Raw genomic sequence first — 16,123 nt, 5'->3', positions numbered from 1 at the left:
TAATTTTATACAATATTTTTAATAATTTGTGCCTTAGACAAAGTTTGTTTACATTGAACCATCAAAAATCAAAGGTTTCATTATCTCGGTCATGCCAAAAAAATTCCGTATTTCGGAATATTTTGGATATGGGAGACTCATCCTGTATCATCTAGTCTATCCTTATCAAGGAGTCCTTAGGTTTTGAACTGATAATTATAATTTCTCATTCGCAGCAGTCGGAAATGATACGGATGCTGAGTGTGTGAATTGATTAATGGGTGCTGGGTGGGGGGCGGCTAATAGCTGTAGGTGCTGATCGGGTGAACAAATGTATTAATGGGTGCTGTGTGAGTGAATAGATAAATGGATTCTTAGAGTAGATCGTGTTAATGAGTAAGTGGGTGTTTTGGTAAATGAGGTTGATGAAGGCGAAGGTGAATGGGCATAATTGGTACTCTGGTTCTGCAACAAAGTGTAATACATTTACAGACAGGTGTGCATATGAAATATGATTGACCCCGTTGTCATAGACTTTGGAAAACATGTAAATGTGGTTTTATGTAAATGGATTGAAAGAGTGTATTGGAAAATTAAGGGCGCTAATCTGCAGCTTTGCCTAGGGCGCCTACAAACCTCACACCAACCATGGTTGGACCTTCTTACGGGGGGCCATCGTAAAGCTGGGTACACACTATACACTTTTTTGGGCAATTTGCTAATACTTGGGTGATCAGCCTAATTTAGAACGATGTATGAACGATCATTTTGGTGTGTAGCCGATAAAACGGCTAAAAAACGTCCACAAATGCATTCCTTCCATTATCCAATCGGTCGGTCCTGGTACTCTCTTTATGCATTTTGCCTATATGAGAATTTCAACAGGGGCTTTTTTTTATTTAATGAGCAAAGCTAGAAATGTTTTTTTTTTGTGCACAACTCTAATATAGATACAGAAAGCAGCATGTAGCGGCACTCATCTGGACTTAAAAAATAAATAATGCACGGAACACAGGGTCATCCTATCGACGTTTTACTCCATCCTTAGGATTGACAAACAGTAGCAACAATGGAAAAAAATAAAAGCTTACCTAATAAAAACCCACCTGGGAGAGTCTCCATGCGACAGATGCCAAGGCTGGTCCTGGAGCTCTTTTACTTACGAGTGTGCGTCACACCCGGAGTCACGTATATGACGTCACACTGGGTGTCTGCAGTCTGGAAGTGTAATATAGAGAACAAGTCAACACAGCCATGGCCGTCATTATGAAAACAACAAACAAAATATTGTTGAAAAAACAAAATAAAGTGAAAACAACAAAGTGCATGGTCCAGCGTATAAAGAAGAGTATCACGATAGTAGAAACCCATAATAAACAAAATACATTAATACAAGTCTGACTAATGATAAAAATCTCAAATTAAACATGCACAAATATATCTTTTAAAGAGAAAAATTCCCCCCAAAAAATATGAATAAATACAAATATAAAATACATGATAAAAAACAATAATAAAGGAACATATGAAAAAAATTAAATAATATACAATCAAAAAAGGATACAAACAAAATAGAAAAACAAAACAAAACAAACGAATCCCCCCAAACATATCTAAAGAGGTCAGATTCATGGATAGTAGGTAATCGAAAAGAGAATTTCATATTGACACACTGTTCCAAAGCCCTATTTTTAAAGGAACGTTAAAAGATAATTGATTATTGAGACCTCTAGGCCTCACAGTATCCAATCTCAAAATCCATTGAGCTTCTAATTGAAGAAGTTTTCTACCGCAATCACTACCATGGGAATCTTCCTGGATTTTGAGATTGGATGCTGTGAGAGCTAGAGGTTATCTTTCAACATGTTCCGTTAATAATTGCGGGACTTTGGAGCCGTGTGTCTATATGAAATTCTCTTTTGTTGACCTACTATCTATTAATCTACCTATTTAGTTATGTTTGAGAGTATTATTTCTTTTGTTTTCATCCTTTTTTGATTGTATATTTTTTTTTCTTTTTTTTTTCATATGTTCCTTTCTTTTTTTTATCATTTATTTTATATAGAATTTGTTTAATTATTTATTAATTTAATTTTTTTTTTATTTCATATTTTTTTTTATTTCTCAGATATATTTTGTATTTGTTTAATTTGAGATTTTTATTATTAGTCAGTCTTCGTTGTATTATCGTATTTTGTTTATTATGGGTTTCTACTACAGGTATCTTGATACCCTTTGTTATTTCACTTTTTTTTTCCAACAATATTTTGCTTGTTGTTTCTGTAGTGACGGCCACGGCCGTGTTCACTTGTTCTCTCTATTACACTTCTGTACTGCGGACAGCCGGTGTGACGTCATACGCACACCTGGAAGAGAGGGAGCCCTGAAACCGGCCTTGGCATCTGTCAAGTGAAGATTCTTCCGGGTGGGTTATTATTTGGGTAAGCTCAGATTTTTTTCATTGTTGTTACTGTTTGACCAATTGTGAGGATGAAGTAAAATCCAAAACGTCGATAGGACGACCCTGTGTTCAGGGCATTATTTTTTAAGATTAAAGAGGAAAGTATCATAATTTTATTTCAGAATTGTCTGATCATCTAGGCCAGTGGTTCTCAGGACCCCACACAGATCACATTTTCCAGGTCTCATGGCAGGTGCACAAGTGTATTTATTACCCCCTGACACATTTTAAAAGTTCCACTGGTGGAGCTAATTATTTCACTTGTGATTCTTTGAGGATACCTAGAAAACATGCACTGTTTGGGATCCTGAGGACCGAGTTTGAGAACCTGTGATCTAGGCTTTTGAAGTAATACTGATAAAAGTGGATGTGAGAAGTTTGGTCACGTACTCTCAACCATACATACTGAAGATAAACTGTTTTATAACGCTGTGTTAATGTATGTTTTACTTCAACGTTTACTAACAAACTTAATTAAAAAAAAAAATCATTGTTTTTCTCTGAATATGGGCGTCTTTTTATATTCATCAATATCATCATGCTGAGTATTCATGACAAATTCTCTTTAATGAAATGAAATCAGTAACACAAAGCTTGGATGTCTGGATAGGTGCCCAGATTGTTTTGGGAGCTGACAGATCTTGTTTCAGCTGTTAGGGAGGTCCGACCCAACCAGTTCCCTATCTCCATCTCTTAGCTCCCAGCCAAATTTCACATCTGTATATTATTACCAGAGATTATTCACTCTCTTTATTTTTGTGATAGGATCCATCACTTGAACTCTTCCCCTGATTGGAACTTCACTCGTCCCCGATGACCCAGGTAAGACAAACGCCCAGTTAGTTCCCTGTCAGGATAATTGGAGATAACAACACACAAGTAGATATACAATATCTATATTCACTGGATGTGGTTAATCTGTGTAATTAACAAAACAGAATAATTAGCAACTAATCCCTACAGTATAGATACATGTTCCTCTGCTCTGTCCACACCTCACTCCAATGTCAGCATAAGTGTCAATGCTGTGCAGGTTTCCTAAGCAGAGAAGTGGAAGATATTAGGCTTTGCTGCTTTCTTTGGGGTCTGTGTCCCACCGGTCAGCGCACAGAACTAGGACCTGGATAATGGTGGGTACACACTAGGGGTGAGCGGGTTCGGATTTCTGAAATCCGAACCCCCCCGAGCCCCCCCGATCCGAGTCCGATCCGAGTCAGGCTCGACTTTTCCCGCCTGACTCGGATCTGAAATCGAGGCAAAACGTCATCATCCCGCCTTCCGAGTCTCGCGGGTTTTGGATCCTATATAAGGTACCCGCGTCGGCGCCATTTTCTCACTCGGCTGTGGACAGTGAAGAGGGAGGGTGGGAGTTAGGGCTGTGTAGTGTAGTGTAGTGCAGTGTAGTGCTGCTGTTGTCCACTACTTCAAAGTCCATAGGGGCTGGCTATGTTGTGCTGTGCTGCTGTTGTTAATAGGGGCTGTGTCCACTACTTCAAAGTCCATAGTGGCTGGCTGGACTGTGTTGTGCAGTCAGTTCTCCATAGGGGCTGTGTCCACTCCAAAGTCCTGTGCAGTGTCCCAGTCCTAAAGGGGTGCTGTAGTGTTGTCCAGGGGGTGCTCTGTCCATCAGGGGTGCTCCCCCCAAGTGCTAAAAAAATAATATATTTTCTGTGTTTGTGAATTGTGTGCGCAGTAGCCGCACGTGCATCAACAAAGTAGTGCCAAGCGTGCGCCTGTGTCATAAGTAAAGGGCCGGCTGGCTTGACCGTTAAAGGGTGCTGTAACCCCCGAAAGTACACTCCAGTCCAAACCAAAAAAAAAAATATTTTCTGTGTTTGTGAATTGTGTGCGCAGTAGCCGCACGTGCATCAACAAAGTAGTGCCAAGCGTGCGCCTGTGTCATAAGTAAAGGGCCGGCTGGCTTGACCGTTAAAGGGTGCTGTAACCCCCAAAGTACACTCCAAACCAAAAAAAAAAATTTTTTTTCTGTGTTTGTGAATTGTGTGCGCAGTAGCCGCATCAACAAAGGAGCAGCGCCAAGCGTGCGCCTGTGTCCCATAAGTAAAGAGCCGGCTGGCTTGACCGTTAAAGGGTGCTGTAACCCCCAAAGTACACTCCAAACCAAAAAAAAAAATGTTTTCTGTGTTTGTGAATTGTGTGCGCAGTAGCCGCACGTGCATCAACAAAGGAGCAGCGCCAAGCGTGCGCCTGTGTCCCATAAGTAAAGAGCTGGCTGGCTCATTTCTTAAAGGCTGGTGTAACCCACAAAGTGCACTACTCTCCAGCAAAAATAAAAAAATATTTTCTGTGTTTAGCCGCACGTATATATCAAATCGATATAACAAACTTTCTCCGATAAAAATAAAATAGAGAAAGATCAAGAACCACTTCCTCCTAGTGCTGAAGCTGCTGCCACTAGTCATGACATAGACGATAACATGCCATCAACGTCGTCTGCCAAGGCCGATGCCCAATGTCATAGTAGAGGGCACATACAATCCCAAATGACAAAGTTCAGGAAAATGACCTTGAAAAAAACATTTAAATCATCTGAAGAGAAACGTAAACTTGCCAATATGCCATTTACGACACGGAGTGGCAAGGAACGGCTAAGGTCGATCCCTAGTATGTTCATGACTAGTGGTTCAGCTTCACATGACGATGGAAGCCCTCCTCCCACTAAAAAAATCAAAAGAGTTAAGCTGGCAAAAGCACAGCGAAGAACTGTGCTTTCTAAGAAGATATCACAAATCCCCAAGGAGAGTCCAAGTGTGGTGGTGGTTGCGATGCCTGACCTTCCCAGCACTGGACGGGAAGAGGTGGCTCTTTCCACCATTTGCACGCCCCCTGCAAGTGCTGAAAGGAGCACCCACAGTCCACTTGCTGATATGCAAATTGAAGATGTCACTGTTGAAGTACAACAGGATGAGGATACTGGTGTAGCTGGCGCTGAAGAGGAAGTTGGCGAGGAGGATTCTGATGGTGATGTGGTTTGTTTAAATCAGGCTCCGGGGGAGACAGTTGTTGTCCGTGGGATGAAAAAGCCCATCACGGTCATGCCTGGGCAGAAGACCAAACATTCCACCTCTTTGGTCTGGCAATATTTCTATCCAAATCCGGACAACAACTGTCTTGCCATATGTACCATATGTAAAGGTGAAATAAGTAGGGGTAGGGACGTCAACCACCTAGGAACATCCTCCCTTATACGGCACCTGCAGCGCGTTCATAAAAAGTTACTGTCAAGTTCAGAAACTTTGGCTAAGACCGTAAGCAGTCCAGGGACACCTAAATCCCATTGTCCTGTTGTATCCAAGCGCCTGCAAACCACACCGTCAACTCCCTCCTCGTCAATTTCCTCCTTAGTCAGGATCGGAAGTAGTCCTGCAGGCCATGTCACTGGCATGACTGACTCTCCTATCCGGGATTCCTCCGGAGGATCCTGCATTGCTACGCCTACTGCTGCCGCTGCTGCTGTTGCTGCTGCTGGGAGTCGTTCATCATCCCAGAGAGGAAGTAGGAACACCACTACTTTTACTAAACAATTGACGCTCCAACAGTCCTTAGCGAGGAGGATGAAGTACGACAGCAGTCATCCTGAAGCAAAACGTATAACTGAGGCCTTGACTGCTATGTTGGTGTTAGACATGCGTCTGGTATCCGCCATTAGTGCAGTGGGATTTAGACAATTGATGGAGGTAGTGTGTCCCCGGTTCCAAATCCCGTCTAGATTCCACTTCACTAGGCAGGCGATACCGAGACTGTACAGAAACGTCAGAAAAAGTGTCCTCAGTGTCCTGAAAAATGCCGTTGTACACAATGTCCACTTAACCACGGACATGTGGACAAGTGGAACAGGGCAGACTAAGGACTATATGACTGTGACAGCCCACTGGGTAGATGTATCACCTTACGCAGCAACAGCAGCAGCGTCACCAGTAGCAGCATCTCAGAAACGCCAGCTCGTTACAAGGAAGGCTACGCTGTGTATCACCGGTTTCAGTAAGAGGCACACCGCCGACAACCTCTTAGAGAAACTGAGGGAAATCATCGCCCAGTGGCTTACCCCACTTAGACTCTCCTGGGGATTTGTGATATCTGACAACGCCACCAATATTGTGCGGGCATTACATCTGGACAAATTCTAGCACGTCCCATGTTTTGCTCACACAATACACTTGGTGGTGCAGAATTTTCTGAAAAGCGACAGGGGCGTGCAGGAGACGCTTTGGGTGGCCCGAAAAATTTCTGGCCACTTTCGCCATTCAGCGACTGCGTGCCGAAGACTGGAGCGCCAGCAAACACTCTTGAACCTGCCCCGCCATCACCTGAAGCAAGAGGTTGTGACGCGGTGGAACTCAACCCTCTATATGCTTCAGAGGATGGAGGAGCAGCAAAAGGCCATACAAGCCTATACATCCACCTATGACATAGGCAAAGGAGGGGGTATGCACCTGACTCAAGCGCAGTGGAGAATGATTTCCGTGTTGTGCAAGGTTCTCAAACCCTTCGAACTTGCCACACGTGAAGTCAGTTCAGACACTGCCAGCTTGAGTCAGGTCATTCCCCTCATCAGGCTTTTGCAGAAGCAGCTGGAGAAAGTGAAGGAGGAGCTAAGACGGAGCGATTCCGCTCGGCATGTGGGACTTGTGGATGAAGCCCTTCATTCGCTTTGCCAGGATTCCAGGGTGGTCAATCTGTTGAAATCAGACCACTACATTTTGGCCACCGTGCTCGATCCTAGGTTTAAAGCCTATGTGGTGTCTCTCTTTCCGGCCGACACAAGCCTGCAGAGGTGCAAAGACCTGCTGGTGAACACACTGTCAGCTGAAGCGGAACGTGACACGTCAACGGCTCCTTCTTCATTTTCTCCCGCAACTGGGGCTGCCAGGAAAAAACTTAGGTATCCTAAGCAACCCGCTGGCGGTGATGCAGGGCAGGCAGGACCAAGTTTGGACATCTGGTCCGGACTGAAGGACCTGGCAACAATTTCTGACATGTCTACTGTCACTGCATATGATACTGTCACCATTGACAGAATGGTGGAGGATTACATCGGTGACAGCATCCAAGTAGGCATGTCAGACAGTCCATACCTGTACTGGCAGGAAAAAGAGGCAATTTGGAGGCCCCTGTACAAACTGGCTCTATTTTACATGAGTTGCCCCCCCTCCAGTGTGTACTCCGAAAGAGTGTTTAGTGCAGCCGGGAACCTTGTCAGCGAAAGGCGTAGGAGGTTGCTTCCACAGAATGTGGAGAAGATGATGTTCATCAAAATGAATTATCAGCTCTTCCAGGGAGACCAGCCTCCAGAAGGTACAGAGGGACCTGTGGTGGTGGATTCAAGTGGGGACGAGTTAATACTTTGTGAGGATGAGGATGTACACACTGAAGAGGGTGAGGAATCGGTGGATGAGGATGACATCTTGCCTCCGTAGAGCCAGTTTGTGCAGGGACACATTAATTGCCAGCTTGTTTTGTGGGGGCCCAAACGAACCAATCATTTCAGCCACAGTTGTGTGGCAGACCCTGGCGCTGAAATGATTGGTTTGTTAAAGTGTGCATGTCCTGTTTATACAACATAAGAGTGGGTAGGAGGACCCAAGGACAATTCCATCTTGCACCTCTTTTTTTTCTTTGCATTATGTACAGTTTGGGGCCTAGTTTTTCAAACTGCCATCCTGTCTGCCACTGCAGTTTCACGCCTAGATGGGTCACGTGTTTGTGCCGCCCACTCGTGTCGCTTAGCATAGTCATCCAGCTACCTCGGTGCAACCTTTTGGACATAAAAACACTATTGTGAGGTGTGAGGTGTTCAGAATAGACTGGAAATGAGTGGAAATTAAGGTTATTGAGGTTAATAATAGCATAGGAGCAGAAAAACCTACAAATTCTGTGATTTTAGCTGTTTTTATGCTTTTTTTCAAAAAAATACAGATCCAAAACACAAAACCCAGAACACAAAACACGGAAGGGTGGTTTTGGCAAAACCAATCCAGATCCAAAACACGAAGAAAGATCCAGATCCAAAACCAAAACACAAAACACGAAAAGTGGCCGGTGCACACCCCTTGTACACACTAGACGATATGCTCCCTGAGCGATATCATGTAGTGTGTCCCCGGCAGGCTGTGCTCAAAGTCGTTCATGACATTGAGCACAGCCGCTGAACGATATCGCTCAGCACCGGGCTCTCTCCCCCATTCCCCGACATGCAGCAACCTGACGAGGTCGTCAGGTTGTGCTGCATGTTCAGGCAATGGACAATGTCGGAAACGACCAGCGGGAGTGCGCATCGCTGGTCGTTTCCGACATAAAAGTGCACGATTTGTGCACGATTACTGAGCGATTGCACGATTACGATGTCGTAATCGTGCAGTCACTCAGTAATATCGCCCAGTGTGTACCCACTTTAAAAGGACCAAAAAGGGGGAGTGTCCTCATCCCCGCTAGGTCACCCCTGTTTGATGCTTTTTTTGGGGAGTGTCCACAAGTAACATCTCCATTTTATGTCATGCTGGGGGCGAGCCCAGCACTCTGTTACGTGCTGGGCTGCCTCCAGCCCTCTCCCTGCACTAAATGGATGCCACGCGCATGCGCGTGGCATCCAATCAGCTTCACAGCACCTCTGCTCTCTGCTTAGCAGAGCAGAGCTGCGATGGTGCCTGAGTGTCCCCAACCTCCCACAGGACACTACAGCCCCTGTCTGCTGTAGTGTCTTCAAGGACTGAGAGAGGTCATGGTGTCTCTCCCAGCCCTGTCTCACTGTGCCCTGCACCAATGAGCTGTTTCTTCGGTGTTAGACTGCAGCCCAGTCAGTGCAGAGGAGGTGGCACAGGCGGGAGCAGAGACTGCGGCTTCCCCCGGCTCCCACAGTGATGCCCTGAGTAGCTGTACAGGTAAGTACTGGGAGACCTGGGGGGGGGGCTTTGTACTGTGTGGCATAATGTGTAATGGGGGCAATTTGTACTGTGTGGCATGTGTAAAGGGGGGTAATTTGTACTGTGTGGCCTAATGTGTAATGGGGGAGTTTTTTACTGTAGGCATAATGTGTAAGGGGCATTATTGCTGTGTGGCGTAATGTGTTGGGGGCACTACCGCAATTCAGCGTAACGTGTATTAGGCACACTGCAGTGCACACTGTCCCTGTTTACGATGGGGAGCACCAAAGCTCTTTCTGGCACAGGGCACCAAAATGTCTAGTTCCGGCTCTGGCTGGCCACACCCCTTAAGCTTTGTCCCTTATCACTGCATTCCCTGTTGGGCCCTTCATGCCCCAGTCTGACACTGCTCCTAATACAGAATCATCCCCACAGAAAGGGTAATTGGGCATAATGCTGGTAAACAGAAAACTGTCCACAATGTTTTGTATTGCAATATATCAATGTGTAGTTACTGCACTGTAGTTCTGTAATTATGGGCCGAATTCAATTAGACGTGAAAAGTCGAAAACTTTCTGCCGCATTCGCCTGTTGGAGATGAAAATTCACGGCATGTGCGGCCCCGCGATTCGCCATATACAATTGCAGAACAGGCGACAACGCAAATAGGTGAATACATAACAGGCAGAAAGTACTGAATAGATTGGGGGAATCAGGGCCTAATTCAGACCCACTCGCGTGCGCTGAGCGCTCGCAAGCGGGTCGATGTTGGCCAAGTGCGCATGCGCACAACGGAGGCGGCTCCGTCGTGCGCATACGCGAGACCCGAATAACGACGGCCAAGATGTCGTTATGGGTCTCGCACCAAAGGGGGTGTGCTGTCGATGGTGAGTGACAGCACGCCCCCTTTGATGGGCGTGCCAGGGGCGTGGCTGCCCAGACGGAGGCGTTCCCATGGGAACGACTTCCGTCTGGGGCTGGCCCCACTGACATCACTAGTGATGTCAGTGGGAGTGCTTTTGGCTCTGATAGAGCCAAAAGCACTCCAGGGCCTGCGGCCACGAGACCCTACCACAAGGGTCTCGTCGCAAGACCATCTTTTTGGCCGCTCGCTATAGCTGTGGGTGGTCACCCACAGCTATGCGAGCGGCCAGGAGGCTGCTCTTAATTTCAGAGGGACGGCCCTGATTCAGAGCGAGCGCTCTGTCAGAACGTCCGGCTCTGAATCAGGGCCTCAGTCTGTAACCGAAAATAAGACGCACCGACACTGGAACTCATTACAGATGTGTACTATTAGCCCTAATAAACGTACTTTGTGTGACGCATATTTGTAAAAGTGGTAAAGAATGATAGATAACAGTATTCTTTGCTGAAAATAAATAGTCCAGAAAAATTTGGGGTACTTGAAAATGGGTGCTAGCATAATTTTGTGTCTCTAAAGTGCACTTCTAAAAAATTTGAAAAATCCACCTGCTGCATGCACCTGCAATCCCAAATACACCTGTCCCATCCATACAGACCTCCAAGAAACCTATTTCGCTACTGTTTATCCTTCTCCCTCCACTTTTTACATCTTCACTTGAAAAGTTACGTCTTTTTTTGGGGGTGTTCTAAGGTTTTTTTTGGCTGATTTGTCTTTTGGGGGTTAGTCCAGACTCCAAAGGGTTCTGAATCAATTCCCCACATTTGTACCCCAAAATATAACTTTTGCACTTTTTTTAGCCTGCCTTTCAGTGGAGAAACTTTTCCGCCTGTTTCAGTGCATTGCATTTTCCGTTTAGGCGAATTGGTCCCGGAATTGAATTTGGAGATAAGACGCAAACAGGCGAAAAGCGGCAATAGGTGAAACTTTTTAGCCGATTTCACATTTCGCGTCTAATTGAATTCGACCCCTTGTTGTTAGTCAGATGAAACACCCAAGTATTATAATTGTGCGTCCGGTCCCAGCATCGGCAAGTGCGTACACACTTGCCAATGCCAGTAGTGACGGTGCAACAGCGGGGGCCATGCTGCATTTGGCAGCATCGCCCCCGCTGACGATATTGCCCGTCGGACATGCATTCAGCTCCGCTGGACGATACGACGCGAGGGAGTGCGCATCGTCAGCGACATGGTGGGTACGCACTGCCCGATGTGGACATATCGTCTAGTGTGTACCCGGCTTAAAGTTGGGTACACATTGGTAAATATAACGGACGTTCCATTTAATGGCCTGATACATCTATAGTACATCGCCGGTTGTGTACACCCAATATGTCTGTGAACGACGACGTTTACAGACGTATCGGATCAGCCCTGCAGCACAGCAGATGGCTAATATATATATGAAAGATATATCGGTCATCAGCTGGTGTGTACGGGCGACTCGCCGATCGCCCGTACACATGCCGCGGTACCCGGCGGTGATAGACATCCCAGTGATAATGAACGGGCCTTGGGAAGGGGATCGGTATGGCCGGCAGTTCGATTCCCAGCAGTGGCAGCCCGACAGATCAGCAGAGCCCGGCAGCGGAAGCCCGACAGCGCTGGAAATCCCGATCGTCCTAAAGGTAAGTATTAACTATACTAAACTAACCCCCTAACCCTAACCTCCTTTAGGGTGCCTAACCCTAACCTCCCCCCTAAGTGCCTAACCCTAATCCCCCCTCTAAGTGCCTAACCCTAACCCCCCCTTCCCCGCTGCCGAAACCTAAGTCCCCCAGGGGGGGTGACTAACCCTAAGTCCCCCACGGGGGTGCCTAACCCTCCCTCCCCCTAGCCTAACCCTAACCCTCCCGTGGGGGTGCCTAACCCTAAGTCCCCCCCGGGTGCGCTAAACCTAACCCTCCCCCCCCCCGCGGCTGTCCGCTTGCGGCGCCCGGCATCCCTTCGGTCGGGATGCCGGGCGCCGGTCTCTCGGCGTCTGGAAAATGACAGGCGTCTAGATATAGACGCCGGTCATTTATCCATGCCAGGATAAAGCAGTCGGGAAGCCGGCTGTCGGGATTCCGGCAGCCGGCTTCCCGATTGTATACCTTGGGAAGGAACTGGAAAGAGAATTACAGAAGCGATGCTTTATAACACAGCACTTCAGAAGATGCAGACGGAGAGTGATTGTAACGGACAGACCTGGTTGGAGAAAAGCACAAGGAGGGACGGTTATTGAAGTGATGCTGGTCTATAGAAGATAGGGGTTTATATAGGAAGATAATGTAGTGAAAGAGGGAGCTGGTAATAGGAGACACATTGGGAGGTGTATCGAGCCTTCTACAGAGGAGTGGACAAGCGGAGACATTGCCCACAGCAACCAATCAGCTACTAGCTATCATTTATCAAGTACATTCCATAAAAAGATAGGTAGTAGCTAATTGGTTTCTATGGGCAGCTCCTCCATTGGTCCACTCCACCACTCTGTAGAAGGCTTGACACACCTCTCCCACAGTATTAGTATTAGAACAGTGTGGTGGGAAATGGAAATAAAAGAGACAGAGGTGCTAGGTATGAGGTTATAGGAAATTAAGACAGTGAGGTGGTAGTGATGGGAGGGTTACCGGTGGCCCAGTATAGATAGAGGTAGAGACAGACAGTAGTGAGAGATATGAGATGAGGGCATCAAGGTGTGAGGTATGGGGTGGGTAATAGGTAAGAACAGAGGTGGGAGATACGAGGTGAGGGCAGCATATGGAAAGGTATAGACTATGGGACTGTGTAATACAGACACAGCATATAGGCCGGCAACAGAGAAAGTGGTGGGATGTATGAGGTAGAGTGTTCCACCTAGGGATGGACATCGATGGTCGATGTTTGCTGACCATCAATGTTTTTCTTGTGATCTTGTCTTTTACCATTCAATGGCAGCATTCCGATGTTTACCGCCATCGATTTGTAATTATTCGATGATGTTGTGATGGTTACTTTTTTTTTTTAATGCTGAGAGCTGCGCTGACCCTGCCTGCAGCTCTCTGTATCGGGCCCCCTGATCCCACCCTGCCCCGCCCCCAGTGACGTCTCCTGCCAGGGCAAAATAGGGCTATTGCGCATGCGAAAGAGGGATCTTTTGCACATGCGAATATCAAATGAATCGTTTTTATCTAATACTTTTGATGCGATGGTTACTTACCATAGCATCAAAAGTTTTTTGATGGTGGAAGCCCAGCCATCATTTGATGGTGGTCTTCCGATGTCCATCCCTAGTTCCCCCAAGCCAGCCTACCTACATCTGTGTACTACAGGAGAATAGCGGACAATGGACACGCTCCCCCAGTATTACACCAGTGTATAATACATGGGGGCGAGTGTCGGCCATTTTCCTGTAGTACACAGATGTAGGCTGGCTTGGGGAACAGCTTGTTAACTGACGCATATACACACACACAATATCCATACCATAGATTTAGAAATACTTTAAGTGGTGAATAAAGAAATTATACTACTGTACTAAAACTGGAGAAAAATTTCACTGCTTTTCTCCGCATAGTAGAATGTATGTGCCAAGCGGCGGCCATTTTCTTGTGGTCCCAATTTCTCTAAGAGCGAAGACAGAAATAGAAACTACATTTCCCCTATCGCCCTGAGTACTGTAAATTACTGTAACCCCCAATTGACCCGGATTATATGACGTCAGGGGCGCAGTAACAGCGCGGGAAGTTTGCAGAGAAGAAGTAGCAGCTGGTAATAATCGTATAATCATTATATAATGTCTTATAGTCTATTATACATTTAATATCACTACATTTCTTCATGTACTGTAATAAGAATTTACACAGAAGTATAATAACTGATCTGTGATATACTATATGTACTATTTTTCAGTATATATATATATATATATATATATATATATATATATATATATATATTGTATGTGTGTTTGTTTATATTCTAGATAGAGATATTGTATGTGTGTTTGTTTATATTCTAGATAGAGATATTGTATGTACAGTATGTATGTATGTATGTATGTATGTATGTATGTATCTATATCCAACCCATACTGAACTATATGTTATAAACCACTACTATCATATACTGTAATCTATGCACACATTGGTATAATAGCTGATCTTTTCGATGTCCCCTGTAATAACTGATCTGCATGTTGTATCAATATCATTAATATACTGTACATGATGTACTTTAATGTATATACACATCTCAATGTCATAACTCTGATCTGTATTATGTGCTTTATATTATATATCATTAATATATACTGTAATATATACACATGCAGTAATATAATTAATAATAATCACTTGCATACATCATATACTGTTAAGTAAAATAACTGATACATAATATATTATGCTATGTATTGAATCACTAATCTCGGTGCTCCCCAGTGTTGTTACAGGTTATGTTTGATGCTTGTTGCTCTTGTGTTTGTAGTTATTATTGTACTGTTTAGCTTTCCTGATATTTAGTTGTACTGTACCATGCTGCGGTCTCACCAGCACCTTATCTATTATCTATGATCTATTCTACATCATATACTGTAATAAATACGGGAAGTTAATGAATCTGTATTATGTTACACTTTATCATATATCCCTAATATATAAAGGAAATAGACACATTATAACTGTTACTACTCCATGGCAGCCTTTAATTACGGGTTAACTCCTTAGAGTAAGTAAAGAAGGAAGGATGCCTGTATTGGATGGGAACATTCCTAGAGATGGAGACAGATTCTTGGGTACCATTTGTCGAAGGTGAGGGTTGAGAAGCTAGATGCTGAACTTGGACAAGTGTTTTTACAGACACTAATGTGTCCATCCGGGATGCGGTCAATGTCAGAATCCTGGCCGATGGGATCCCGAAGGTAGATAGCAGGGTTAGAGGGACGGTTAGCGTTAGGCACTAAGGGGGAAGGTTAGGTTTAGGCACTAGGGGAGGTTAAGTTCAGGCACCAGGGAGGGAGGATTAGGGTAGGGACAGGGGGAGGTTTAGGATACCTACTGTCAGGTGCCGGCTTCGGAATTCTGACCGCCTGGATCCGGAGCACCGGCATCCGGTACCCATCCTGTCCATCCATACCACAAACTGCGGCTGCTGAGAAGGCACCATATGGCTTCTTGCTCTATTGAAGCCATGTGTTCCTGTAGAAACCTCATCACCTGAGCTGTTCTGTTGATAATTCCCCAAAAAGTAAAAAAAAAAACTTCAGACAGTAAACTAAGGGCCTGATTCAGACCCGCTCGCGAGCGCATAGCACGTGCGCGAGCCCTGGAGCGAGTGAGAACTTCACTCGCTCAGGGCTCGCAGCAAAACGGGGCGGCGAAGTTGATCGACAGCTCGCCCCGTTTTGTAGGCGGGTTGGGGGGGTGGCTGGCCAAACGGAGGCGTTCCCGAAGGAACGCCTGCCGTTTGGGGGCGGCACTACTGACATCACACGTGATGTCAGTAGTGAACTTCCTGCTCTATTAGAGCAGCAAGTTCACTGGGGCTTGCGGAAGACGAGACCCTACCACAAGGGTCTCGTCGCAAGCCCGATGGTCACGATGGTCGCGACCATCGCCAGGTCACCCACAGCTTAGCGAGCGGCCTGGAGGCCGGTAAGAAAAAAAACGGGCCGCCCTGATTCAGAGCGAGCGCTCGCAAATAGCGAGTTCCTCTGAATCGGCCTAAGATCAGTATTAGCCGGCAAATCGTCTGAACATACAATTTTTATTTGTTTTTTGCTATTTTAATCCCTTGGCCCAGGACCCAGGTCTAGAATTCTAAGGACAGGGTCCAAAGCCAAGTGTAACACAAGTGGGGATAACGTACAGCCTTGCCGAGTCCCTCATGGTAGCGGTTCTCCCTTCACCTACCTCTCGTTACT

The 16,123-nt window shown here is 45.7% G+C and overlaps 1 protein-coding gene across 2 annotated transcripts in view; it reads left to right on the top strand.

Annotated features, from left to right (window-relative positions):
- Positions 1-3,220: 3,220 nt before the first annotated feature.
- LOC148508018 (apoptosis-associated speck-like protein containing a CARD) overlaps positions 3,221-16,123 on the top strand; it is a 32,882-nt gene continuing 19,979 nt past the window's right edge. Inside the window, exon 1 of one of the 2 annotated variants that reach the window (XM_088445285.1) lies at positions 3,221-3,262. The gene's annotated coding sequence lies outside the window, so the exon portion shown is untranslated. Of the gene's footprint in view, positions 3,263-13,905; positions 13,972-16,123 lie in introns of those variants that run through there. The other variant, XM_088445283.1, reaches the window with a different exon arrangement.

This window comes from Taudactylus pleione, unplaced genomic scaffold (assembly GCF_031769625.1).
Source record: "Taudactylus pleione unplaced genomic scaffold, aTauple2 ptg000377l, whole genome shotgun sequence".
Lineage (NCBI taxonomy): Eukaryota > Metazoa > Chordata > Amphibia > Anura > Myobatrachidae > Taudactylus > Taudactylus pleione.
The sequence above is the reverse complement of the archived record's forward strand: the minus strand, read 5'-3'. Positions and strand labels throughout refer to the sequence as shown.